This window comes from Eublepharis macularius, chromosome 4 (genome assembly GCF_028583425.1).
Source record: "Eublepharis macularius isolate TG4126 chromosome 4, MPM_Emac_v1.0, whole genome shotgun sequence".
Taxonomy (NCBI): Eukaryota; Metazoa; Chordata; class Lepidosauria; order Squamata; family Eublepharidae; genus Eublepharis; species Eublepharis macularius.
In genome coordinates, this window is record NC_072793.1 from 153848922 (window position 1) to 153876887 (window position 27966).

Consider the following 27966-nt stretch of genomic DNA (forward strand, 5'->3'; position numbering starts at 1 on the left):
CCATATGGATTTTAGACCGCCATCCTCAAAACACATATTTCAACACAAGGTCATTGCAATCATCACCTTATAGCTGGGATAATGGAGATGAATGAATCCATCCTTTTTTTCCCTGTCAGGGAAAGCCACTCTGATACTTGTCTTGCATGACCACAGAAAGCAGCAGAAACCAACTGAAGGTATACCGATTCTTCCAGTTTTTCTTAGCAACATGATTTTTATATAGTTGTACTGCACATATAGCATGGTGTTAAGCCACAAACAGAGCTCTCATTTCACTATAGTCAATGATTCCTATAGACTGAATATGTTTCTAATCAATAATCTCACAAAACTGTTTGCCGTTTCAACAGCCATGTGCTTGATGGCAACACAGAAAGCTATAGATATGTTGTGAAATTATTGGGAAATAAATACAAACCGAGGAATCGGTTAAATGTCTGTCATTATTGCCAATTAAGTCAATAGCTTCTGCTTCTTTAAGATAAAATGATGGTACAAACAATATCAACTTAAAAACCTAAGAGGCAGCACACAGCAGTCACCAACAAAGACGATGAATGCAGAACCAGACTTGAAACCTGAAATACATTTCAATGCAGCACTAACAGCCATGACTGTCCTTCAAAGGAAAGAAGGATATGAAGAAAAAAGATACTTTGGAGGTCAGGGTCTGTATTCAACTTAATGCAATAGATAGTAATCTGCTGGTCACCCCTGGATCTGCTTATCACATCCTGCATATAATCAAGGAAGCACAGTGTTCAGAGCTTGTCTATCTGGTTGTATATGAAAAATGAATACAATTATGTATTAACAACATAAAACAGGGTGGTGACAGACTGTGCACGTCACATGTCCTGAAGGATTTCTGTGAGGCCTGAAAGGGCTGTTCCAGAGCTGTGGATATCAGATTTTAAAACAAGTTTCTATGCCTTATCCAAAGATAAAGATAAAAAGAGCAACTAGCTCAAATGTGTTGCGTTTTTCAAACTTCCATGATTTTCAAATCCTTCCATTAAAGTTAGGTTTCACCAGTTTCTTCACATTTGAACAATAATATTATGCAACACCCCATCTTCAAATGCATTGTCAATATACATAGGGTTGCCAGCCTCTGGGTAGAGGCTGGAGATCTCCTGGAATTACAACTGGTCTCCAGGCCACAGAGATCAGTTCACCTGGAGAAAATGGCTACTTTGGGGGGGTGGACTCTATGGAATTATGCCATGCCAAGGTCTTTTCCCTCCCCAAACCCCACTTTCTCTAGGTTTCTCCCCCCAGATCTCCAGGAATTTCCCAACTTGGAGCTGGCAACCCTAAATATACATGAAAAAGATATTGGGAAAACTGTTAATGAGAGTAGTTCTTTCTGATTTCACGCACATTGATCACTCACACACAAGGGCTATGGACTCCAATGCTTCCTTACCTGTTTTACGCCCCTGCCCCAGTCATTAGCATGCAAGATTTTCTATACTCACTTTGTGCAATGATTTCCCCCAGCTCTCCTACCTCATTTTCTCTTTCCTTTGGGACTCTCTCTCCTACCTTTCTTCTACTATCTTTCAGATTCCTGCTTCTCACTGGGCATCTTTACTTCAGCTTTCCTTTCTCTAGTTCCCTATTTTATGAACCCTCTTCCAATTTCCCAATCAATTCTTACCAAACACCCAGAGATCCTTTACACCAACCCTGTGTATTTTGCTCCTATACAGCCTTGAACTACCCTCATAGTAGCTACACCATTTGTCAACACTACTGCTGAGGAACTGGGTATTTGTAAACGATTCATGACCCCGAGGGACTACCAAAGCCAGCAGAAGGAAGTCTATAAGTGACAGTTTTTAGCCAGTTATAAGATTATCATCCTCCACCAAAATATTAATTCTCTACAATCCATTCGTACATTCTTTGTCAACCTGCCAAACAATACACTTCAGACTGACCACTCTTTTCTAACTCAGATTCGTTCTTCATTTGCTGCTAAAGCAACCACAAAAGCTTGACTCCAGGATCTAGAAATTTAGTTCCACAGGAATGTTACTGATACGGCTTCAAAGGAAAACTCAAATGGAAAAACCCTGAAATGAGAATGTTGAGGTGATGCTGCTCAGAAGTATTTCAGTCTCTACTGCAAGCACAGAAACCCAGGCAAGGCAGAAGTCTGCTTCATATCCGGATGAACTGAATGCAGTTTAAAATGTAAATATTTCAAAATATCCAGATAGCAACTTATAGTTAAACTAATCAGTTAAGTAAGAAAAAATGATGAACTTGGAGAAGAAATAGAAATACATTCCTATTTAATCATGCTGATTGGTTAGCCGTGCACTTGAACTAAGGCAGGCCTCAACAAATTTTCTTTGGCTCTAGGAGCTTGCCCAAAAATTAGGAGCCAGATTCATTTTTCAGCCTTCAGTTTTTTATATTAATGACGTATTTTCTAGTTATTATCACAAAACCTAATTTTAAACTCTTCACAGTTTTTCAAAAGTTTCTTAAAGGCATGACAAAAGTTTTGTACTTTATAAATAAACATGATGTTTAAAAAAAGCTAACTTCCAATCCTAATCTAACCTCTCCAATTTCTGATCATTTCATTACTACTTTAAAAAGCTCCATTTAGTTGAATACTGGAGCCAGAATAGAACGCCACTGTTTAAAGAAATTAATTCCTCTGCCAGCACTGAATGGTGTAAAATTAACAAATAAACAAGCACCAAACATCATGAACATTTATTTATTTTATTTACCTCATTTATATTCCATCTTTCTCTCCAATGGGGACCAAAATGGCTTTCCTCATTCTCCTCTCCTCCATTTTAGCCACACAACAACCCAGCAAGGAAGGTTAGAAGTGTATGACTGGCCCAAGGTCACTCAGCAAGTTTCCGTGGCAAATTGGAGATCTGAACCTGGGTCTCCTTGATCCTAGTCCAACACTCTAACCACTACACCGGACTGGCTCCTCATGCACACGCATTTTTATGTCATCAAATAAAACATTCTGAAGTGACAGTATAAATAAGCTTTGAATTTTTACAAATTATTGCCATTGCAATAAAGTAACTGGTGAAAATACTAGGAGCCACACAATGCAATTTCTAGGTGCCATGGCAACCTGGCACCTATCAAGCCCTGAACTAAGAATCAGTATTTGGATAAGGGCCCTTGATTTGTTCATGAACTTTGATTTTTATTTTTAAGGCTGAGGGACCTTGTGGAAGGCTAATGATACTATCAGAACTAAGTATTTATATTCCCATTTTTCTCTTCAAAGGAAAACCCAATAAATTAAAATAATACTATACAATCAAATGCAGAGATCTTAAACAGAAGGAGGGAGGAGCATGCTGAAAGTGTTAACTACCCTCCCTCTTAGATGTTGGAGTAGTCCTCAGGCTGGTTCAGAACTCAGCTTGTTGGGGATGAGCAGTAGTGGCCTGGTGCTGATACCTACACAACAATACATCACCCTTCCCTGTCACTGATAGTCAGGGCAGCCAAGGTATTCAACAGCAATCTCAATGCCTAGCTAATGCAGCTGAAATGAACCTGTGGTTCTTACCTGGACCAGGAACCCTTTGGCTACCTCTGACTCTCGGCATTTCAAGGTACCTGGAAGGGGAGCATGGCAGATGCTTAGCAGCTCTTTCCCAGCTGGTCCAGGTGCCCAAACTCCTTCCCCCTAGCATCTCTGGAACATATATTTATGCTAAACTCACTCACCTATCTACTTAAACAAGCTTCTTTCCTATACACCATAAGAACAGATTCAGACTCGATTTTACACAAAGGGGGGGGGGATAAAGATTTCACATGTTACAAGTTAAACCAGTCTTCACATTTGGGGCAGAATGAACAATTTGCTTAGTCAAACATTCAGTGCTCTTGGAAGTATATAGTTTCAATGATTTAAAATGTTTAACAATCCCAGGTTCCCCAAGATTGTGCCATACCAGCACTGGTACCAAGAAAGAAAGCAGTAAAAGGATGACAGTGAGCCCTGCATACCCGGCCCACACAAAAATGAACACATGTTACCGGGATCTAAGATTTCATGTGATTCAGCCTTTCTAGGATTCACCAGTCACAGTGGAAGAAACCACAGGATTGAATGCTCCCCTATGTCTTCCTTTCCTTACAAAGCTTCCCAGTACCCTCTGAGCAAGCTAGGTTCTCTACTATGAGATACAAAGATGGGTCCAAGATTTCAGTACACAAATTCAAATATCCAGTTGTCAAAAAAAAATCTTTACAAGTCTCTGCTGAAAAACTCAAAGAACCCCACAAGAACTCATCCACATTCAACCTTTGCATCACTGTAAATCATCACCTCCTTTAACTCAATTTTAAAACCTGCAATACTTCTGAAGACCTATACATGCTTAACCTATCTGACAAGTTTCAGGTGGGCAGCCATATACCGAATCCAAGAATGAGGCAAATAGTGTGAACTTGAAGAACCGGCATGGAGTCCAGAGAAAAGACGTGCAGATGATATTAAAGCAGAATGAATAAGAAACACAGTCAGAGGAATCTAGTAATATTAGAGACACACCACAAACAAGAATCAAACAGGAAAAATGCAGCCAACACTTCTGGATTCATTTTTCCCAGACCACATTCAGGGGGAGGGAAAAGAGCTACAGAGGAGGCCAGCACAAGGCATACCAGATCTTAGCTTGATATCAACTACAGCAATACCACAGCTGGGCTGGCCTTAGAACAGCACGAAGACAGACATTATATCACAGAACTGGCCCCCTGTATACAATTAAAAATGCAAACATAGCGAACAATACATCTGAAAGACTTAAGTAAGATGGAGGAGGACAGAGAACAGCCCAAAACTTAAAGCTTTTGTAGCTTTGACACTACCAAGTCTCTGTACCTTTCCACAATCTACAGTGCAATCTTAAACCCATTGAAATAAATGGGCTTAGACTGGCGTAATTTTTTTTAGGATTACACTGGTTGTTGGCTGTCCAAAATATGCATGTCCAGCTGAAAATGAGGCAAGTCAAAACATGGCCCTGGTATAGACACTGTAATGTTATGAAACAGGTGCATCCACATACCAATGCATCCAAAAATTGAAGCGAAAAGCAAATCTTATGGCTGTCAAGCTAACTGCAAAACTAAAAATGCTTTATATTCATGACTCTTGGAATCAGACAAAAAGGATGGGACAGTGACACTATGAAGTTACACAAATAAGGGACTGTACCTTAGCACAAATATTATTTATGTTTATAGACTCCTTTTACCATTTAACGTTTGAAAAAGCCTTTGAAAAATGAAAACGCCTACAAATTCATAAGTCTTCCTTGTTTATTTAGCAAGAGAAACATAAGAACAATTAAAGTAGAAACAACTTGGAAAGGATGACCAATTAAGAAAAGGTAAGAACAGACCAAATAAAACAATATTGGTATTTGATGAAGTGAGCTGTGACTCATGAAAGCTCATACCCCACCACAATTTTTGTTTAGTCTTATAGGTGCTACTGGACTCTTGGTCTTTTCTACTGCAAATAAAACAATAGTCGGCAGAGGAAGTAAATAAATACAAGGGTAGGCAACTTTAACACTAAAGGCTGTACTGGAAACAGACTACATATAAATCAGACAACGTAAGCCCGGGAACTGCAGCTAATTTGCGTATTTTACTTGCATGTTGCTAGACGTACTGCATCTGTTGTACAGGATTCTTGGTGCTGCAGACATTCTCCTCAAGTGTGGAAAACCTGAATAAACCACTGAAAAACTTTGCCATCTGCCCTAAATTTATGGTAGTTGAATTTTGCTGCTCTGCATCCTTATTTCTAATATTCTAATGATACTGTTGCATCATTTTATAGCCACAAGACAAAAATTTACATCTAGGGAAACTAGGATTCATTAGACCACAACTGCCCTCCTCTCTACACCACACATGCATACACAGGTGAAGAGATTTCATAACAAGTCAGATTAATGGACCATCTAGTCTAGCAGACAACACCGGCTGGCAGCAGGGCTCAGCTCAGCACTCCAAAGCATCTAGCAGTCTTGCTGCTGGAGTTCTGTATGGGAAGCCAGCAATAAAACTGAGCAGACCACGCAAATGGGGCACATATTCTGCTACTGAGCTACAGTCTAATTCAGTTATCAAGAAAATATTTACAAAAATTAACAATACAATGTGGGTTTTTTTAAAGTAACTGTTAAAGAGTTGATAATTATTCAGGAGAGAACTAAAAAATAACTCACATTCATTGCATCATCTAAAGCCAAAGAGGTGGAGACAAACATATGAAGGTGATGTAAAAGGCTGATTTGAAGAAAATTAGCACAGGTATTTGCTTTTAAAAGTATTTTTTAATCCTTATAAACATGCCCCCCAGTTAAGTATTAGTCCCATTTTATATATAAGGGGGTTGAAAGATCCACCATGTAACCTACTGCGTTACAGAAAAAGGGTACTCAACAACCTTAACTAAACTGGAATTCTTAAGTCAACAATGTAAGCATTCCCAAGATAATTCACACAGACCACAGCACACTTCTGGATACTGCACCAACAACAGTACTGAGCCTAAAGTGTATATCTGTCACCAAGGCTGGCCACAAACAAGATCTGCCAAGAACTGGCTGCTGAACTGAAAGGAGAGAGCTCTGCATCTGCAAGTCTGGCTGTATGTTTCTTATGCATCTAATTCAAGGACACCATGTGACAGGCACACTGTCTGCTTGGCCACTCCCAGAAAAGGCAAACAAAACAGCTCCAGAGTGAATTCCAGCAGGGGTTTCAAAGGCAGACATTGCATCAGCCAGGTGTACAGGAAGCAGCTGGGATTCAGAGTCCAAAGGGCAGCTGACCTACTGAGAGGCTCTCAGAGCAAGCTCTCTTCCTGGAATCCTCTGGGAAGGAGGAGCAGGAAGGAGGAGGAATGCTTCAGAGACAGAACAGGCCGTATCTGCCTCACAAAGTCTTTGTACTAGTGCTCCGGACCTGGCTGCTCTCCCAGAGATGATGCAATCCCGAGGAACAAGGTCTGCGCCAGAGAGAAGAATTCACAGCCTATGCAGATGGCAAGTAAGCCAGAGATCTCTGATGAAAGCATGCCTCAGCCAATCCAAATACAGCATCCTCCCTTCCCCACAGCTACCCCACCCCACGATTTGGTAAATGAAGGAATCCCACATTTCATGTCATCATCCTGTGACTGAGGGGCAATGGAGAGGGAGGAACTAAAAATGTATCCCATTTAACACTTCCCACTTTGCTCTGTTTGAGGAACAGAGAAAGGAACAAAAACACGTGATTTGGGGTGGGACTGTGGGAAATACCCAGTTCCTACTCCAACACCCTAAGCTCAGTCTCGTTAATCACTTCCTTACCAGTGCAAGTCTGAACTCCCCAAACACGTACACAGTAACTCTGCTGTGACTGGCTGCTTTGGCCCCACTCTCAGAAACCATGCAGAGACACAGCACAGGGAACCATGGCAACACGACAGAGTACAGCAATTATGGAGCAGCGGCAGCTACTCCATACTTAAGGTTCAGCTTCTGTTTCCATTATGTCTGATTTTAACTCTCCCTCCTCTTAAAAGTTAGCAGTAAGCCATCTTTCAGCTTCATCATACATGCTTTAAGAACATATAACAATTTGGTGGTACAGGAATTGCAAACCAGGAGCCTCTGAAACAGTTTCAAAATTCTAGGAAAGGGAAGATGTGTGACCAACTCGAGTTTGAGATTCGCTTGTAATCTCACACGCTTTTGAAAGACTTCAAAACAGAAATTAAACTGGACTGTGTTAGTATGATTCTAGACATGCAGACAGGAAAGAGTCCAAAGCATTTTAATAAAAGATGACTGCTCCATAAAGCTTCTGACAGATCATTAGGTCCAAATACACAAACATGCTGTTGGATTCAACCCTATTAGTATCACTGTGTCAGTATCATTAAAATCTAAAACTGCAGCCTGTTTAAAGTACTCCTAAAAATGTATATAAGAGAAGTTGATGTGGGACTCCTAAGGTCATCTTTATGACTCATCAATGCAGTAAATACAAGGCAGTGGCACAAATAGGTGGTGAAAGGGAAGCCACATTAACTGCACAGGTAAGTTGGGAATTAATATTCCCCTGCTACGCATCTGTTTTGACAAAAGAATATATTCTGCACAGTCAGGTTCCCACTACCTGCCCACAAGACCCCCCTGCTCATAACAGTGTAACAGAATCCGTTCTGGGGCAAATTTAAACTGAAACATACACATCTTCACCTTGTTTAGTACATATATAAATGCTGAGTGGCACTACTATTCAAATATTTTGAACCCTCTTTAATTAGATGCCAGGACTGCTCACATACAAGCTACAGCGCCAGTGTACAGGTAAATCAAATCTTAAAAAACAACTATGAGAAGCAGTACATGCCACGTGTGGGAACATGGAAGGCTAGGTCCTTACACTGACAATGTAAAGCAATACAAGCAGAGACCTGCCCAAAGTTACGTCTCCAAACACAGACCTCCACTGCAACAAGGCTGAGCAGACGACTGTATTTTCCCAAGGCTGTGAAAGCACTGGAATCCTTTGGGTCATTTAATGCACTTATCAACAACAAAAGACTTAAAGCAAATTAAAACTTTACCAACAAAAGCAGAGGTGGACACTGAAAGATGCAAAAGCTTCCTTGAAAACATGGCTGCGAGTTTCAGAAAGCAGAACAAAACCAGCAAGTTACCTGCTGACTACAGATGAGATTCCTATTAGGTTCCATTCATGTGGCCCCACATATCATCCACCCAATGCTAATTTTTAGCTAAACCTCTCTGTTACTAACAGGTTGTATACAGATGCTGTGACTTTTCAGAAAATTAGACATTACTGACAAGGGACCATAGCTTGCATGATCCACTTCCTAGATCTTCAAGTTGTAGGGAAAAGCTAAAAACAACTCCCTAAAGCATGACCAACACTGCTGGAATATTTTAATATATTTTATGCAGATGTCTATTGAATAGTGACCACAACAGATACCATTTCTACCTTGTACATACCTGTAAATAGCTAGAAGAATTTTGGAACTATTTTTAAAAGGGATTTTTTTTAAAGTTTGAAATACATGAAAGGATCTGTACTTATCCTCATATTTGCACAAGCAAATATGTATTCCCTCCCCCAATTTTTTTTAAAAGCCTGTTTCAGCAATCTAAGCACCTCTCTCCTGGGAACACTGAAAGGAAATGTGCCTGGTCAAAGCAGTTTCCAAAAGTAAAATAAGAAACCCAATTTATAAATGTGGCCTACAATACTGATTACATGAAAAGTTGCACTGGGATCAGTGCCGAAGTAGCAGTAAGGGAAAAGCAACTTCACTATACTCTTCTTCTTTTTTTAATCCTCCTTATCAAACCTTTTAGAAATAAGGTTTGATAAGGAGGATTATATATATAACTGAAGATTTGTTGGGACAAAAATAACTAGAGTGATCAGGAATGACTGTACCAGTTCTGACCCTTGAAATCTCCACTACACAATGCTGCTTCAGTGTTCTAACTTCCAGTTAGTTCTAACATCAACGGATGTTCTATAATTCAGCATATATATGATTACTTTCCCAATGTGCAAATGGCTGGAACTGTAGCTATTTCTTAAGCAAGTATGCCTTCAGATGAATTACTTCCATATTTTGCCTTCGAGAAAGGGAGCCACACAAATGGATGATCACAAAATGGAAAAAACAGTCCATAGTTAAGAAAGTGAGGCTCATGGACATGAAAATAAAGCTGTACCAATGTTTTCCTGTATATGCTAATATCTGAAGAAGCAGAGAGATAAGCTAACCAAATCAGCATGGAAAAGCGCAGACTGAAAACCTAACTTTAAAAAATAACAATGGGCCTAGCTGCAAGAGGTTACTTTGCAGAGTTCCTAAATTTCAAAATAGCGTGGGGTTTTTTTTTATTCATGGTAGTTTATGACACAGTGTATCAACCAGTGCAGCTGGGCCTATTTTAAATTTCTGTCATTACATTCTTATAGCTGCAGCGAAGACGACACAACCTCACAGTTTCAAGGAAAGAGGCGTTTTAACTGAATAATAGAAGGACAAGTCACTTGTCGAAAGAGACTGCTAGAAGAGCAGATGGATTACATCCAAGTGTGATCAGTCTGCTTCCTGAATCTATGGCACTTGGCCACAGGTCAGGGAGAACAGATCGAACAGAATGGAGTGTACAAGCAAAAACAAAAAGGGAAAGTAGGGGTTCAAGTTCCATACAAACAACCCATTCCAGCAGAAGTTGCAGCCAGACAAGAACGCTGCCCACTTACTTAAGAAGACCCAGAAAATTATGAGCCACTTACTTGGGTCCCAGCAACAAAAAAAGAGGGGGGGGGAGGGACCACAAGGAAAACTTAAGGGAGCTAAGGCAGCACTATTGCTTTGTTTCCATTACCCTTTGATAAAATGGTAATGCCTATGGATTAGCCTACAACATAGATTAAGTGCAAGAACCTCTTAAAGGAAAATTCTGTATAGGACTACAGCATCTATTCACTGAAATAGTGGTCTAAGCAGAGTTAAAAGCTCACAAATATAGGCATATGCAAAACTGATAGTCTCTGTTCTTTGCTCCTGGGCAGGAAGCAAAATTTGGTGAAATTGAAGATCAGGTCTTGAAACTGAATACTGGATTACAGTTATTAACCCCACCCCTCAATTATCTTACCTTTGATAGTTTTTCCCAGATTCACAGCCACATCCTCATTCTGATGATATAACTCTCCTTCACTATACTACAGCACATACTTTACTAGTTTAATAAACCATGGGCTTGATAAGAGTGTAGTGCTTGTTCACCATGCTCATCTTTTATGTTAATCTTAGTAATTTTACTATTTAATATATTCATCTTATACTCATATCATAGTGAAGAGAAGGAGCACCAGTGCCTTTCTGTAGACTATATCCATTAAAAAAGGGAAGATTTCCATTATGAACAGTTTTGGCATTTGATTATTGAGAGCTTCACGTCTGTTCTGAATAATGAAAACTGATGAAAAGTTTGATTGACCACTGATCATTCTCATCCATGACCAAGCAACTCTGGAGTCTTTGCAGAGGTTATTTCCCATGGTTTCCAAATTGTGAGTTTGTAGATGTCTCACATCTTGTGTGTTCACAACTTAGCATAAACAGAGATGAGCATGCATGTGTGTGTTTTGAGGAGATTTCTCAATTAAAGAAAAGTACTTTCCCCAAAAGAAACAGCCTTGCCTTTTATTCATTGTTGGCCACAACCAAGTTAAGTCAGTACTTGTATCTAAATGTAACAAGGCATGTTTGACTATCTTGACAGTCACTCTTAACTATATTTGGTATTAGGAAACGGCAGCCATTACAGCAGAAACTTTCCTTTCTGCCAGTTCCTGCTATATTTGGGGCACCCAAACCAGTGCCTTCACCTGCAACTCCTGTACCACACACAAGTCTTTTAACTAGTCTTTTCCCCACCAGTATATGTTCTGATACAGCTTTCTCCCAATTTCTCTGTGAGGCTTCAGCAAACAGGTAGAATTCAATTTAAAGATTCAGCATCCCCTTATGGACAGTACAGGACACAGACTTATTTTTCATGTTTAATATTTATAAATATATAGTACTGCTGAGCAACTAACTGTTGGCCATTTCACACATTGGCCATTTCACACTGTTGGCCATTTCACACATCATTTCAGGGCCATTTCACACATTATACAGAGTCAAACCCAAATTTTGCCATCAAGCCTCATCATTCAGCTGTGTTCCTCCTCCTTCCTGGCCTTGTGACCCACTTTTTGGTCCCAGGCCCACAGTTTAAGAACCCCTACGCGAGGGAGATTGGGGACATTAACTTGGGAAAGATGTCATATGAATAATCAGGTTTAGCAGAACAATGATGGTAGGAAAAGGATAAAGCTGCTTCCTAAGAAGATGAGCCAACTGACTCCTATAGCTCCAGGTAAGCAGATTTCACCACAATTCTTTCCTGTATTTGAAAGGGAGACATTTTTTGTTTACAGCTAATGTCTTCTTCCTGTGGAGAATAAGAGGGCTGTATCACAGCAAAACATTCAGATGCTTTAACACACCTGCAGAAGAAACTATGAATGCCTTCTCATGCATCTAGAGCTCCTAATCTTATGCCCCAGCCTTCTCAGATATTGCCTCATTAACTGTTTCATCCAATCACAATGTTCAAAAGAAGCCCCAAACCTTCAACAAGTAGCTATCACCCTGTATCAAAATTAAGCATATCATTTCAGCCTGACAAGCAAACTGAATGATTCATAAGACCTATGCTCATACAATTTTTAATCAGGATAAAACTTTACACAAGGCTGGGAAAGCTGAACAAGCCTTTAATAGTAGCCTCCTAGACAACTATTAACTTTTATATCTGCTTCAGCTACTCCAATAGTTTTGCACTATTAGTTACAGACTGTGCCTGAAAGAATTTTTGTTCTCAGGCCTTCTAACAGTAGTACAACAACCAAGCAATGGGGGCCATCTGGCCAACTTATAACCACATCAATCCACAGGCCCTTTCAAAATTTTCACAAAACCGTAAGAGTGCCTTTCAACAACCAAAAGCAGAATGTCAGTATATATGGGCGCTGCTGAAAGAAAACAGACCCAAGAGATATAAGCAGCATAGTAAAAATGTAATTCCTGAAAGCCAAGGACAATGGATTACTGGACAGTAGCTGCAAAACATGATCTATCATTATTTATTTATGTTTTTATAGTCTACCTTTCTCTCTGAGACTCAAGGAGGATTACACTGTGTATGTCAACACAATCAACAACTGAAACAGTCAAAAAACAATACAAAAGGAATTGTATTGTTTTTGCAGAAATCTGAAAAGCATAAATTTTGCAGAAATCTGAAAAGAAGCATAAATTCAAATACAATACTCAGATGGATCTTGCTGAAACAAAACATTAGTCGGATATGACATATTAAGTGATGCAGAAATTACCCAGTAGGATCATATCTACATCAACAGACAGTACTCAGCAGCATAGTCTATAGTCTCTGTCCCTTTACCAAATAATTTCTTTGAACCATTTCCTTATGGCACCACCCTATTGCCTGAGTAACCCACTCCAACACACACAATAATTCAGTTTGCAGAAAGCAAAGAAAGTGGGAGCTCTCCTGATCTCTTCAGGCAGGCCATTTCATAAAGTGGGGGTCACCACAGAGAATGCGCTTGTGCAAGCAGCTGTTTATTTTGCCCATATGCAGGGTGGTATCTGAAAGCCCTGTTCAGAAGCACTCAAATGCTGCCAACTAAAAAGGCAACATGTTAAATAATTGGGGTTTTCCTCCAACAAAGCTCTTGTATGGAAACGTATTTGACGACACATTCCAATCTGATGCTCCTAATGAAATTAGCTCTTTGCACAAAAGTTCTTACAACAGTAAATGAAGACAATGTTCTGTGCTGCATCAGTTACTCATCAGAAGAGTGAACACCTACAAAACCTAGTAAAAGACGTAACAGTTATATAAGGTTACAACTAAAGTTTAGAAGCAACTTGACTGTGGAGAGCTGTTAAAGCTAAATGGTTTGATTTTACTTGTAATATGATGTTGAGATCAGTGAAGCCTACATGTCCCAGCATGCAATCTGATTTAAGGTGGAGTGCAGCATGTTGGGATTTGTAGTGTATGCTAGCCAGAAATGCTTACTGAAAACAAGCTGCTACAGAGCTCACGGATTTGTGCAACGCAGATTTACCCAACAAGTTTCCAGTGCAAGCTTGCCTGGACTATGCCATAATTGATTCAACTAGACACACATTCTTTTTAAAAATTCTTACCATATAACAACTGAGATGGAACTTTGAGTTCTTCCAACTTTTATAGAAGAGTTTCCCCATGCAGTGATGCACAAGTCACTCATAGGGTGAGTGATTTATAGAATGTCAGTAGGCAGCCAACAAAATACACCACAAAATATACTTGCTTTTCATAATCAATTTAATTAGAACAAACTGTATTGAGCATATTTTATTTGAATTAAACTGATTTTTAATATTTTAGTTTCATTTTAATAGTGCTAAATATATACAGTAAAAGAAAGACTGCACACCCCTGAAGTAGGCATGGGAAGACACACAAAACAGTGGGAGAATGAGGAAAGTTGACAGAACACAAAATCCAAATTCTATGACAAAAAGGGAGGCGGAATCCATGCTTACTGAAAACATCAACAGAAGGAACACCCATTCATGTGAGCACTGCCAGCTGATCCATTTCAACTACTGCAAATCTTTACACCAAGGCTTATTTTTGTTTTATCAGACCTATTTCAGTCTTAAGTCAATTAGGAACAGATTTAAGATAATCTGAAATAAGCTGTTCTTAACAGCAAAGTGTCCAGACAGGGTTGGCATCTGTAGAAATCAGTTAACCAAGTCAGTGCATATTACAGTATTATGAGCCTAAGATATAAGTTTCAGTCACTCATCTAACATTTTAAGTTTAGTGTTAGCAATCAAGGCCCATAACCTCTGGCAGCTCTCTAACAATCAGCACTGTATAATTGCTGCCATGAACATGTCAGAAAAGTTTTGTGAAAATGGCTGCTCATACAGGACTACAGATTACAGACTTTCTACATGCATTCAAGTAGGCTTCTGAACACACAGCCGTATACATTTTTCATCTGCTGTAACCTGTATAATTCTGATCTATACTGCAAAAAACACACATGTGGAAGTAGTTAAGTCACCTCAAAAGTAATGAAGGCACATTCTGACTATTAGAGGGCTCCTACAACTTAATTCTATAAAGTAAGAGGGTGAGGGAAAGGAATGGATAATTTGACAGGCTTGTTTTTCATTGTTTATATTGTTACATAAAAATTTAAGTTTTTTAAAACTTCAGGAACCAATTCCAGAGGTAATCAGCTTGAATTATTAAAGCAAGCAATTGCAAATACATACACAGTGGTCTAATACAGAGGTGGAAAATTTTTATTCAGATCTCATTTCAACCATAGGTCCTGCTCTGCAAGTCATCCACAGATTATACTCTTTGTTCACTTTCTATCGCAAGTGGGAATGATGGCCTATTCTGTAGGTTTCAAGCAGCTGATACATTCCTTTGCTCTCCCTTGTTCTATTTGACTTTTACATAATGATTACATTATAAAATTCAAAATCTGTACTGGGTGAGCCTGATCTCATCAGATCTCAGAAGCTAAGCAGGGTTGGCCTTGGTTAGTAATTGGATGGGAGACCTCCAACAAATACCAGGGTTGCAGAGGCAGGCAATGGCAAACTACCTTTGTTAGTCTCTTGCCATGAAAACCCCACCAAGCATCATCATAAATCAGCTATGACTTGAGGGCACTCTCTACCACTACCACTAGAGTATATCACATGGGGAAGGAATAACAAGGGAAGGGAAAGTTAGATTTTTTTGAAGTACCACCTGTCTTCTGATCAATCCTGTAAAGCCCAGAACCTACATGGCATGAGATAAAAATCTAAGATGTGTTTCTCCAAATTCAGTCAGTTAGAAAATTATAAATGAGTAGTATGGTTCTCCATAAACTAATAAGCAAATTTTCAAATGTACTGTCATAACCTGCATCCAAAGGACTGCTGATCCCCAGGGAAGACTGTTCCGAGTCAGTGTGCGATCTGTAGCAAGCAGCAACCATTGTCTAGCTTGAATATAGCCAACAAGACACAGGATCTAACAGAACGTAGCTGACACACCTTGAGGTTCATGGGCCCTGAAGGACTAACAGGAGTAAACTTGTTTGCATCAGAAAGGAGCAGCTATGGCTTAAAAATGAGGTGCCCTTTTTCTGTAACTCTCTAAATCTGCATTCACTTGGCAAATTTTTCAGTGCTTTGGTCTTTTCATGTAATCTACAATGGGAAAGGTGACACTGAACTGTCCAGATTTTGAGCATTTCACATTATTTAAAAGTTTCATAATAAGGAAGGACTGAATCAGACATCCAAGATCTTTAGCAAATTTCACCTCTAGGCCTACAACCTGAACGCATAAAACCCTCCAGTACAGTTATGTAATATTTTGCAGAAGGAAGACAACTAGTAAAACTGCGTATTAAGCTGTTTCTGTGCATGCTCCAGAATCATGGTCTCTTAGCAACTTACTCAAGCGCCATCCCTAGAACAAAAGTTTACTGCTGAATATTTTCAATGGGGGCAGAAAGGGATCCTTTGTAGTTAAATAATATGTCTCACCTTATTTGGGCAAACTGAAGGATTCAGATACTAACTTATTCTAATTTAGGTAAACCATTTAAGAGGATGCACTGAGTGGGCCTAGAACATGCACCCCTTGGCACAGGGAAGTTCCAGAGTCCAGGAATGCACAGCTTGACTGCTGCAGACAAAGAGGCTCTCATGAACTGAAATCCTAATTTGCCACAAATAACCTGTAAGATCATCATATGCCGACTTGGTGCAAACATCAGTATGGCAGTCTCAGTAACCCAGGTGCAAACAAAGGTGCCCGTATAAATCCTATACGGCCTGGATTTCCATTATAAAAGAAATAAAAAACATTTTAAAACACATCTGAATAATGGATACACACAAAGAAAAATCCTCCCATATAAAATTTGCCACAATTATATGGAAGTCATTTGAACAAATACATTTAGCCAGGAATGGTTTTCTTTCACAATATCCTGAATTACGTATTTTATTTCTATGAACATGGTATCATAACTGGGTTACTTAACGCTGATGTACAGTAAGAAATGGTACAAATCTCTAGAACAAGGGGCTAAGTGAATAACAGAACTGCTGCCTAAGGAATCACTTCAAGAACCTCTTACATTGCAGTCGCTCTACAGTCTTCAACCGGACACTGAAGGAAAGTGCTCTGCCATTGTCTCTAATGCAAATAGAATGTATTGGGGTGATGAAGCAGAACTAACTTTTCAGTTTTCTAAACCCCATGCACTGAAATCAATAGCCTTAGACTGGAATAACTCTGCTTAGGATTGCACCATTAGCCATTATTAGAATTTAGGAACTAGCCTCTCTTACCAATTGCATTTTTTCAGATTAGAAAAGAAGCTGGTTGTTAATAACATGTATCCATAGACATTAATTTTCCCAATGCTGGTTTTCTATTGCCTTTATACTTTCTAATGCCAGTTAAGCAGTCTTCTAAAGTCATTTTCTAAAGGACTGATAACACCCTCATTGCATGAGAATGATTTTTTTTTTAAAAAATGTCTCCAAGTACCACGAATCTCAAAACATTTGTTTGAGGAAATAGTGTTTAGGCAGTCTGAAAGGATGAAACTTTGATAAAACATGAGATATTGTAGTAGTACTTCAGGAATTTCCACATAAACACAACGTCATTTCATCAGTAGAGCATTCCTATGTCACTCGTGTCTCATTTCAGTGTAGCACAGTATTTTTATTATATGAGAAAAGCAATGGTATACAGCTGGGGTGTCAAACTCAAACGGCCTGATGGACGCTGTAGATGTCCAAGGACCATATCCATAGCTTTTTTCCATTAGGCTTCCATTCCACCCGAACTGAATTTCATCACTGCTCCAATGCACTGGGCTGATCTTCACTTTTTCGTATGCGCTCTTGACACCTAGATTCTAATTCAGACGAAAGAAGCAAGGAAAGAGCAGGCTGATATTAAAGCATCCAAGCCCTGAAGTTGGTTCAGTAATTTGAGTCAAAGGAAGAAGAAGTGCCTCAGACCCACGCTAGATTCCTAACAGGCCTGATAAGACCCACAATCTTCATGTCTGACACCCCAGTGCACAGTATTTACGGAAGATTACCAGGTACTTTGTGACTAGAGTCTGACCCAGAGGTTACAACTGAATTTTAATTTATAATACAACTGTTCTAGTTGCACCTGAAGTAGAAAACAACAGCCATTTACTGTATTTCAGTGATATTCAGAAACAAAATTCAAATAAGTGTCAAAGAATCTGGGCGCTACATACTGTCAAACTCAAAGAACCATAGCTATTTGCTCTGAACAAAGATCTGGTGGCAGAGACTGAGCTCTTTCCGCCAGTTAAGAAGTGATCTTCAAGTAGCTTGCTCTGATGTATTCCATAAACGATATCGCTCCAGAAATTGTTTCAAGGTTAGCAGCCTATAGACTGCAGGTAGAACTCACAGAAAAGTAATCAAATGTAAAACTGATTGCACTATAAGTTGAACAAAAATATTTTGGTACAATCATTAATTTTGCTAGTACTAACGAATACCCTTGAAATTAAAGGCCCTGTTAAGTCAATCCATACTATCATTGCTTTCTGCTCGATGCAATTATCATACATTAAAAAACCAAGATGCCTGGTTGCCAAATCTCCTAAAATTTGAAGCTGCTTCTAAAACCCAGCCTTCAGCTCTCAGGATTCTGATTTTTCCAGCCCTACCAAAAATATTTCTCATTTCAGATACTCTATATTTTCAAGAGTTCTTTTATTTAATGTACGCTTGTATCTAGCACCTTTGGTATAACAATGCCTAGCATCATACAAAATATCTTTTCTCCAAACAGAAATACACAAAACTAGTTACATCCACTGGTGTTGGAAAAGAGGTAAGCCATTTTTTCAAAAGTGTATAACAAAAGGATTTTCTATCTGCGCTGTAGTTAAGTCTGTCAAAAATCACCAAGTCATAGATCTAGCAAGCAGCAGCTTCCCAGTCCAAGCACAGGCAGATCAAAGATTGAGGAAGAGGAGGGGGCACACACAAATTGATGAACATGCCTTACAGTGCTTGTAAAAAAAAATCAATGATCCCCCAACACTGCCCATCAGGTAACAAGTCAGGCAATGGTCTATGCCCCCATCTCACTTGTATAGCATAAACTGTACGCAGTACCAAAGAGGAGAAAGCATATGAGCATTCTGCCTCTTGACACAATCAAGCATACAAGGGAGTGTCAAGGAAGAATTCACACTTCCCCTAATAACTGCTTGTGCCTCCTCACACATCAAGTACAAGATCTCATTGAGGCAGCTATCAGGTTTTCAAAATAAGTAGCAGTAAAGCTCCACAAGACCAAGGCAGGGAAAAACCATTTATATCAGCAAGAGAATACATAGAACTGTGTTGGACCTATAAAAGTAGAATATGTGCTGTATCCTTGCTTTAACAGCACTATATATGCTATGTTGTCCTACCAGGCTAGAAGGGGCAATTCCTCAGAAAATGTTCTGCTGTCATTGGCAAAGGCAAATGGGCCATATTTTGACTGCACTATAGTCCTTGAATGGAAAATACTCTAAGCACTAGGAAGCTGATGTCTGAGGCACACACCCATTTCACAAAGCAGAAATTCCTGTCAATAAGGCAACTGGGGCCCAGGCAATGAAAGGGGAGGAAAGAGACCTTCAAACAATAAGGAAAGCATCTGGCTCTCTGATTTACTGGAAGGGAAGGCTGAAGTCAGACAGAGACTGCAGTTGCAGACCAAAGCTGCATGTCTCTCACTTCAGGAAGATCTGATCAATTCCCACTGTCTTGGATTGGTAAAGGCTGGAAATGATACAGATATTTCTGGATTTTCAGGCCACATCCAAAGGAAGGACAGGGAGGAAAAAGCAATCTTAGTTAACTGGACAAAATTAACATGTTTCCAGTTGAAAGCTTTCAAGCCCCAGGAAGAGTCCCTTCTCAGAGCATGAACCAGCCATCTCTTAAGTGCAGCACTAATGGAGGTTGCACTGCTGTCCGTCCCTGGAGACAACAGCCAACACTACTGAAGCTTCTCACGTAGCAACCAGAGCTCCAGAGCCAACATTAGCTGCTTATCGCCGCCTTGAATGCTCACCCACAGGATCCAAGGCAAAGCAACAGCCACCTCAGTGCTGCAAGACACAATGCTGACAAGGAAACAGACTTCCTTGGCCAGCTGTAGAGAGGGAAAGATTGGCGATGTCACCTTCATAGGTGCAAAAGGAAAAGTCCTGCTTGTCATTAAGGAAGTAATATGTCTTTGTCTAGGCTGCAACACACCTCAAGTCTTCACAGAAAGCTCATTTGGAAAATATTTTTTGTGATCTGGATATGCTTTTGATGCCAAAAACTGTGGGTTTTGAGGCCACAGCTCCACCCCACCCCCACCAAGACAAACTCTATTCATTCTGCTGGCCACAGCCTCTGCCTGAGTGAACCTTAAATACTCCAATTACATAATGGGCCAGAGAAAAAAACTGCAGGAGGCCACATTGCAAGGGCCATTATCTTCTTAAAGTAACACCAGACTCAGCAGAAGGAATCTCAGTGAAATATTCTGTTCTCTTCTACAAAGATCTCCTTGAACATAAGAGCTGCCCTCCGTGAAGCGCAGGACATCATTTTAGTAACTGTATAGACGAGCACCACTTACATCTATACTCTTCTCATTAAACAGGTTCCTGACACTCTGCATCCCCACAAACCCCAGATTATAAGGAAAGCCATATTCCCAAATTATAAAAAGGATTTGTCTCACAAAACAAGAGAGCTGTTTCAAGCAGCAGGCCACTGGCACCTCAAGGACAAGCTACTGGAGACAGGGGCTATGACGACCTTGGCACAGGACTGTTATTATAGTTACAAGGAACTGTATTACCAGTTAGGGTGCTGGGATCAAGATAGAAAAACTAAAAAACATTCCCCAACAAAACGCAAACAACAGACAAGGAAAAATTGGGGAGGAAATCCATGCTACAGCCTCTAACAGCAGGGTTAAAGAGGAGAATTATAAAATGCACCACCATCGCCACACAAGCACCATGAGAAAGCAGAAAATGCAGGTCAAACACCTCCTCCCCCATTGCCTGGAGGAGCCAGCAAGTCAGAAGCAGACAGCAGAGGAAAGGGAAGGGGGGGGCGGGAAGGAGCAGCTCAGGGGAAGCTGCTTCAGCACATGAAAGAGGAGGGGTGGAAGGCTAGGGGAGGCAGTGTTGAACTCACACAGGAGCATGAATGCACGGGCGGGCGGGCGCACACACACACACACACACAGAAACCCTCTTTCCTGGCAAACAGCTGCTTTTAAGTGGACGCCATAGTCCAAGAAAGGGATTTTCCCACATTCTTGCAGCAGATCTTCTACAACAGACTTAGCTCCCATCTCACACCACTACACACAGAGACAATCCTGTCTAGAAATCCAAATAACATGAATTAATTAGGTTCCTTCAACACCCTCCCCCAACATACGTCCTCCCTTCCTAACACACACTCCCCTCCCACCACTTCTGGCTATTCCAACCCCCAGACCAGACACACACTAGAGCAGGACCGCCATGACGCCCCCGCTCTGCTCTAGAGCCTGGCACGGGGCAAGCCCCCCCCTTACCTTACAAGGAGGCAGAGTGGGGGATGGGTGGGAACAAGACGGCAAGCGGCCCTACAATACCCCCCTCCGTTCCCTCCCCTGGCTTGTCTGCGTGCAAAACTCCACGGAGATTCCCTCCCCCACCTCAACCCCTTTACACAGCCCTCAGATCCCTGCAAAGGCTGAAGAGAGGACGGGATGCCAGGCTCCAAGCAAGAGAACCCAGCCTCTCCTTTCTCCATCCCTCTCAAATGCCAGAAACTCTGTACCTCCCTTGGAATAACTTGCCTCAGGATCCCCCACCTCAACTCCATATCCAGGACCCCAATATAAGAAACAGAGCCCAATATGAGGTAAACTGGATGTGGAAGGGCATTCCAGGGCTGACTGTCCTGAGGAGGACGTAGAAGCTTACAGGATAGCCATGAGCTCCTGGAGAAAAGAGGGGGAGTCCCGGAGCCCCGCTGCACCCCACGCCTTCCCCAAACACAAGTTTCCCGCTCCTCCCCCTCCACAGGCTCCCCTCTCAGATCCTCGCCCTCCACCTCCCATCTCCTCCACACGCACCCGCCCACCCTCTTGCTTGCTCGCCGTGGCTAACCTGTCCGGCCCGTTGCCCGGGCCCCCGGCACTAGGCCCTGCTCGGCGCCACGGTGTTTCCTAGGCGGCAGGCGGGACCAAGAGCGGAGCTCCACAGAGCAGCGGCTGCAAGCAGCCACGGCCCCTCCCCCTCCGCAGCAATAGCGAACAGCCAACAGCTCCTCCTCAGCAGGCCGGGCGGAAACGGCACTGAGCGCACGGGGATTCCCAGCGCTGGCGCCAGGGGCGCCCCAGTCACGCCCACAGGGTTCTCTCATTGGCCAGGCTCCCCACACGCTCCCGAGACCCCTCTCTCGCTAAGCCGCGCTTTCCCGAGCACCTCTCCGCCCGCCCATTGGTCACGCTTGCTGCTCTTCAGCTGAAGGAGCTGCCCTTCTCTCCCCGTTGCTTGTAACCCGACCGCCTCAGCTCCCGCCCCTCCCATGGGTTCTGCTAGATTATTGGATAATACATATGCCAGTTTATAAACGGCTTCACCAGCCTGGCTATAAGAGCAAGCGCCGCAGCCCAGTCGCTTTAGAACCGAGTGAGGGTAGCAAGCGGATACTTGAGGAGGTGGGGAGGCGAGGTCGTGGCTGAAGTCTGGGCGCCGAGCTCCGACCGTGTATGTGCGCACGTGGGGCTGCTGTACTACGTGCTCAAGGGCGAGGCAACCATTTGATTGGCTCATCGTGGCCAGTCCCACGTGGGGTTAAGTGCTGCTTGGGGACACGTGGCATCGAGGAAGAAAGAGGAGGCGGGGGAGGGGCGGGTTCTCTGCTGGTTCTGGAAAGTCCTCCGTGCATGCGCACTGACGTATTGGCCTCAGAGGGCGATCAAAATGCACACAGCGCATGCACTCACTTGGGTGGCTCGACGTGGGAGGGGGGCGAGACTGCAGGGGAGGTTCGCGCCAGGAAAGGGGGCGGGGGTTGCGCCGAGAGCGCTGGCGTTTCCCGGGGCAGGCTGGAGCTCGCGTTGCGGCAGGAGCGCCTTTGCCAGCAACCCCAGCGGGGCCCCTCCAGTATCCTGCTGCTAGCCCATGCGTGGCTTTCTCTGCTCTCTGTATAGTGCGAATCTCACTGTTTCTCCAGGCATGGAGGCTCCTTCCTCCATCCTCTGGCGTTGCCCCTGGGTGCTTGAAGGCGACTCCCGCTGAATTCGTGGGGATCGTCTCCACTAAGCGAGTGTGCGCGGGGCTGCGGCTCCGATTTCTTCTTCCACGCCGCTTGCGTGGGCGCCCATCGCTCCCGCATGCACTTTCCCCCTCCCTGTGTCCGAAGAACGAGCCCTTGAAAGGGCACCGGATCAAGGTGGGACGCTGTGTGAACGGATCAGCCGGGGAGGGGGGGGCAGCGCGTCGGGGTCTCCCTCTGCGGCGTCTCTATAGCTGCTGGTTCGCCGCGGAGTGGGGGGGGGGGGCGAATACGGTCGCTGACCTTAATTGTTAGCGGGAACCAGTCCATGGAATTGGGAGAAAATCCCAACCCGGGTTTGTGAGACACGCACACTCGGGAACTCCCTGGCGCTCCACACAGAGGAAGATGCACGTCCACAAGATCCCTTGACCCCTTTTTTGCATCTTGTATTAAGTCAGATTATACTGCTGATCCGATAGTCTGACGGCCGACTTCGGACTTAATATTTTCCCGTATTTGGATCTTTTCTGTCGCTTCCTTATTGGCCTTCCACAACTTTGTTCTCCAGTTAAAAACAGCCCAGTTTACTCCTGCTGCATTGCAGAGTACTGTGGCGCCTGCTCTAGCTCTCAGCTAAGGGAGCTTAAACTCGCTGGCATGAATGTTTAAATGCACCCAGCTCTGCATAAAATGGCAGCCCTGGACTTGCGAGGGTAAGGAGGAAACATGACCTTAGCCAGAGAGGCAGCACATTGTTAACCACCGTTTAGGCAGCCAGTCATCTCGTAGCAACCAGGTCTCTTTTTTTTTTACCAAACTTCGCACAACAAAGAGAGCACTGTCACGCCTCCGGAGTTTTTTAGTACAAGCGGCCCTAGCAAGAATGTGCTGCAAACTGCTGCAGGTGCGTTTGTGTGATCTGAGTGAATTGTAGGGAGTGCAGAATGGCCTTGATTCCATTTAAGTGTATTTTGGGACTTAATCCTATGCATGTTCATTTGAACATATGTAGTCCTCGGGACCTGGAATTTTATTCACAGGTTAAACTCCAGATTTCAGTGGGCTTGCTACTTCCAGATACATAGTTCCCTAACAATAGCTCACCTTTTAGAGGAATCTTGAGACCCCAGTCAAGCAGCACAGTGTGTTAAAAGAAATGAGGGTCTTTTTTTGAAATTCCAGCCCTTGAGCCTTTAAACATTATAAAAATATGGACAACTTGGGAGAAGGAAGTGGGAGAGAAACTGCAGAAATGCCAATAAACTAAGGAGGGATATGAAAATTTGAAATGCTTGTAAGTAGGCAGGCTTGCCTGTGGTTTTTTCTTCTACTGTTAACAGTTGCTTGATAGGCAGAAAGCCAGCAGCTAATTTTTCCCTATGCTTGTAACTGCATGTTAGAAGGGAAAACCAGCTTTGTGCCTACTACATTTCTACTTGTGGTGCAACAGTTAAAGGCATAAGAGCCTGATAAGATATATGAGGCAGTGCACGCCTTTTAAAAAAATTTACTGCCATCTTGAGTTTCCTCAAAGACAGTAACTCCTTTGTTGGTGTAGCATTCACTGTTCAAGCTGAAAGGTGTTGTTCTCAAATACTGGTACCTCCTTTCCAGAAACATGAGATTTCACTGTCCTATTATCTCCCCACCCCACACACACCCCTTTATTTGAAGGAAAGAGCAAGCCAGCACAGCCCTGTTCGTGTAGTATCAGGCCCACAATGCAACGGTCCAGCCTTACTCCTCCGCCAGGATGTGGAGAACAGGAAACTGGGACAGCTGTTCCGCTGTCTGTGCCAAAGTGGGGGAAGCAACAGCGCCATCTGGTGGCAGAAATGCCATCTAGGTGCTGGCAGGGACTGCTTTTTGAAGTAATTCTGAAAGCAGCCTAGATGCCGTGTGAAAATAAAAGCGTCCTCACACGCCCCTTTTTTTGTCCAGGCTTGTTTACCGTTTTAATCAGCAATCCAGTTCAAGGCCGCCTTAACCTGGTTGGGTCAGAGGCAGTTTGCAGACATCCCCACATGTTTCTAAGCCGAGTTCTTCAACCTGAATTGCTTTTGTTGCCGTTGTAACCTCCTCTGATACAGGTGAGGTTTGAACCCATTGCTTCCCGTTCCCGCTGTGGACACAAGAAGTCATGGTGCCTCCCACAAGATGGCTCTTACTAGCTTCCCAAGCTTTAAAATGTGCAGTTGGAAGAAAGCCACCTTGCTTTCAGGGGAATTTCTATTCCGTTTCTGTGCTTAATTTCATAGACATAAAACGTGCTAGAAACTGCCATTTAGCTGTACCGATGATTTCCCCAAGAAACCATGCCCCACAATTGGCTAAAGTGAAGGGGGTTTCATATTCTTTTTAAAAAGGAAACTTGTATGATTCTAGTGTTGTGTACATTTTTATTTATACCGTTTACATCACTGGTTCTCAAGACGTATTGAAGCATGAGCGCTAGTTTTTTGGCTTCTAGTTGTGAAATAATGCATCACTACTTTCCTCCCTTCCCAACATAAAAAAATCAGGAATCTCTTATCAGTTATCATGGAACAAGTTAATAATTTACGTTGCATGGTTAATACTTATAAATATGTAGCATTACCGAGTGTTATTTCCAGGGCTTTTTTTCAGCAGGAACACAGTGGAACAGAGTTCCGGAACCTCTTGAAAATGGTCACATGGCTGGTGGCCCCGCCCCCTGATCTCCAGACAGAGGGGGGTTTAGATTGCCCCCACCCCTGCGCCATGTGGCCCGGAGAGCAATCTAAACTCCCCTCTGTCTGGAGATCAGGGGGCAGGGCCACCAGCCATGTGACCATTTTCTCTGAGGGCAACCCACCGAGTTCCACCGCCTCTTTTCCCAGAAAAAAAGCCCTGGTTATTTCTCAGGTTTTAGAGGAAAAACTCATTCATACTGAGTCAAACCCTTGGTCTAGCAAGGACAATATTGCTTACTCTGGCAGCAGCTTTCCAGGGTCTCAGAGGCCGTTTACATCAGTGATCTGATCCTTTTGAACTTGGGGAGTTCTGCTGGCAGAGCAGTGTTACAACACTCAGCCAAGGCTCCTCCTTTGGGTAAATGGAGTATGCCCAACTGTAAGCCCTCCAGATAAACATGTATAGGATCAGTCAACCCAGTGCTTAACCCGTCCTTACATAGCACAGATGGGATAGCAGACTAAACATATCCTCAGTCTTAACATGGTGTGTTGACCTGTGTGGTGTAGTGATTAGAATGTCAGACTAAGATCTGGGAGACCCTGGTTCGAATCCCTACTCTGCCATGGAAAGTTGCTGGGGGATCTTGGCCAGACACTCTCAGCCAGACCTACCTCACAGGGTTGCAAACATAAAATGGAGGTGAGAAGAATGAGGGAAGCTGCTTTCGATCCGCACAAGGGAGAAAGGTGGGCTATAAATGAAGTTAATAAGACGTCACCACACTTCTCAAGCTTGCGGGCACAATCTACTCTCAATTTTGCTTTCATTGTCATAAACTGTTAATGCTTTCTTATTATAAAGTGTTGTGGAGAGGCAGCCCCGTTGACTGCTACATTTGCCAGTTCTAAACACCAAAGCCCTTTGTTTCTTTACTTTGTTGGTACATAAACTTGGTAAATCGTGCGCCCACACCAGGACCCCACATTACAAGTCACTCCAAACCATCAGGGGGTTTATGACTCAGCTGTAAACATCATGGTGTCTTTATTCCAAGAAGCTCTTAACCCAGATGCAGCTTTTTGTCTTCCCCATCCGTTGGCAATACAGGCTTGTGCCAGTAATTTGTGTCATTGTGTGGCAAAACACTAGATCTAAATGGTAGGGTTCCAGAGACAGGCTAACAAATGCTTTTATTGAGTGAGAAAAAGAAGCCCCCACCCCCAGGCACTCTTTATGACCTGTTAAACTAGGCCAGGCTTGTAGGCCAAATTACAGGCCTCCGCCACATTTCAAAGGAGAGAGCTTAGCTCCGACACAGGGAGCTTCTTATCTGCAGCCAAACATTGTTCTGCTGAAAGTGGTGTGCCAATTTGCGACTTCTGGTTTCCTGTGGAAGCTTACCTGACAAAGGCAACTCTGGGAAAGGTACACAGAAACAATATTGTTCTAGAAAAAACATTAAGAGAGGACTGGCTGCCTTCCCAAAGGAGGGATCACATTTGGTGTCCTGAACACGGTTTTCCCAAGTTTTTACTACACATGGAAGCTGCCTCCTACTGAATGAGGCCGTGAATCCATGGAGATTCCTGTTGTCTGTCTGCTCTGAGTGGCAGCAGCTCTCCAGGATCTCATGTAGAGGCCTTTCACATCACCTACTGCCTGGTCCTTTTTAACTGGAGATGCCATGAAGGAAGCTGGGATAGGGTTGCCAGCTTCCAGGCAGTGGCTGGAGATCTCCTGGAATTACAACTGGTCTCCAGGCCACAGAGATCAGTTCACCTGGAGAACATGGCGACTTTGGGGACTCTGGAATTAAGCCATGTCAAGGTCCTTTCCCTCCCCAAACCCCACTTTCTCCAGGTTTCACACACACACACCGATCCAACTTGGAGCTCGCGACCCTAAGATGAGACCCTCTGGGTGCAAAGCGGAGCCACAGCCACTCCCTCTGCCACTGTATGTATATGCTGAAAACTGCACCAACAAGCAGAGATACAGGTTTTCCTACACTGATTAACGTATTACATAGTACTTAAGTTAGCCGTGAGGTCTCTGCCATGACATGAGTTACTTGCCTCAGTTCCATTGGGGATACCCACATGTATCCCAGGGAACTCAGGGGCTTCACTCCTGAGCCGGACCGCATTCCTCCACAAGGCCAGTTCAGAGAGGAAAATGGCATTTGAGGAAAGCTGAAGCTCTTTCTCCACATGCAATGT

At 42.8% G+C, this 27966-nt stretch overlaps 1 protein-coding gene across 2 annotated transcripts in view; it reads right to left on the reverse strand.

Moving 5' to 3' along the window:
* Window positions 1-22142, reverse strand: part of SETD5 (SET domain containing 5) — a 64737-nt gene extending 42595 nt beyond the window's left edge. For both annotated transcript variants that reach the window (XM_054975828.1, XM_054975827.1), the window contains exon 1: window positions 21973-22142. The gene's annotated coding sequence lies outside the window, so the exon portion shown is untranslated. The remainder of the gene's footprint in view (window positions 1-21972) is intronic.
* Between the last annotated feature and the right edge of the window lie 5824 nt (window positions 22143-27966).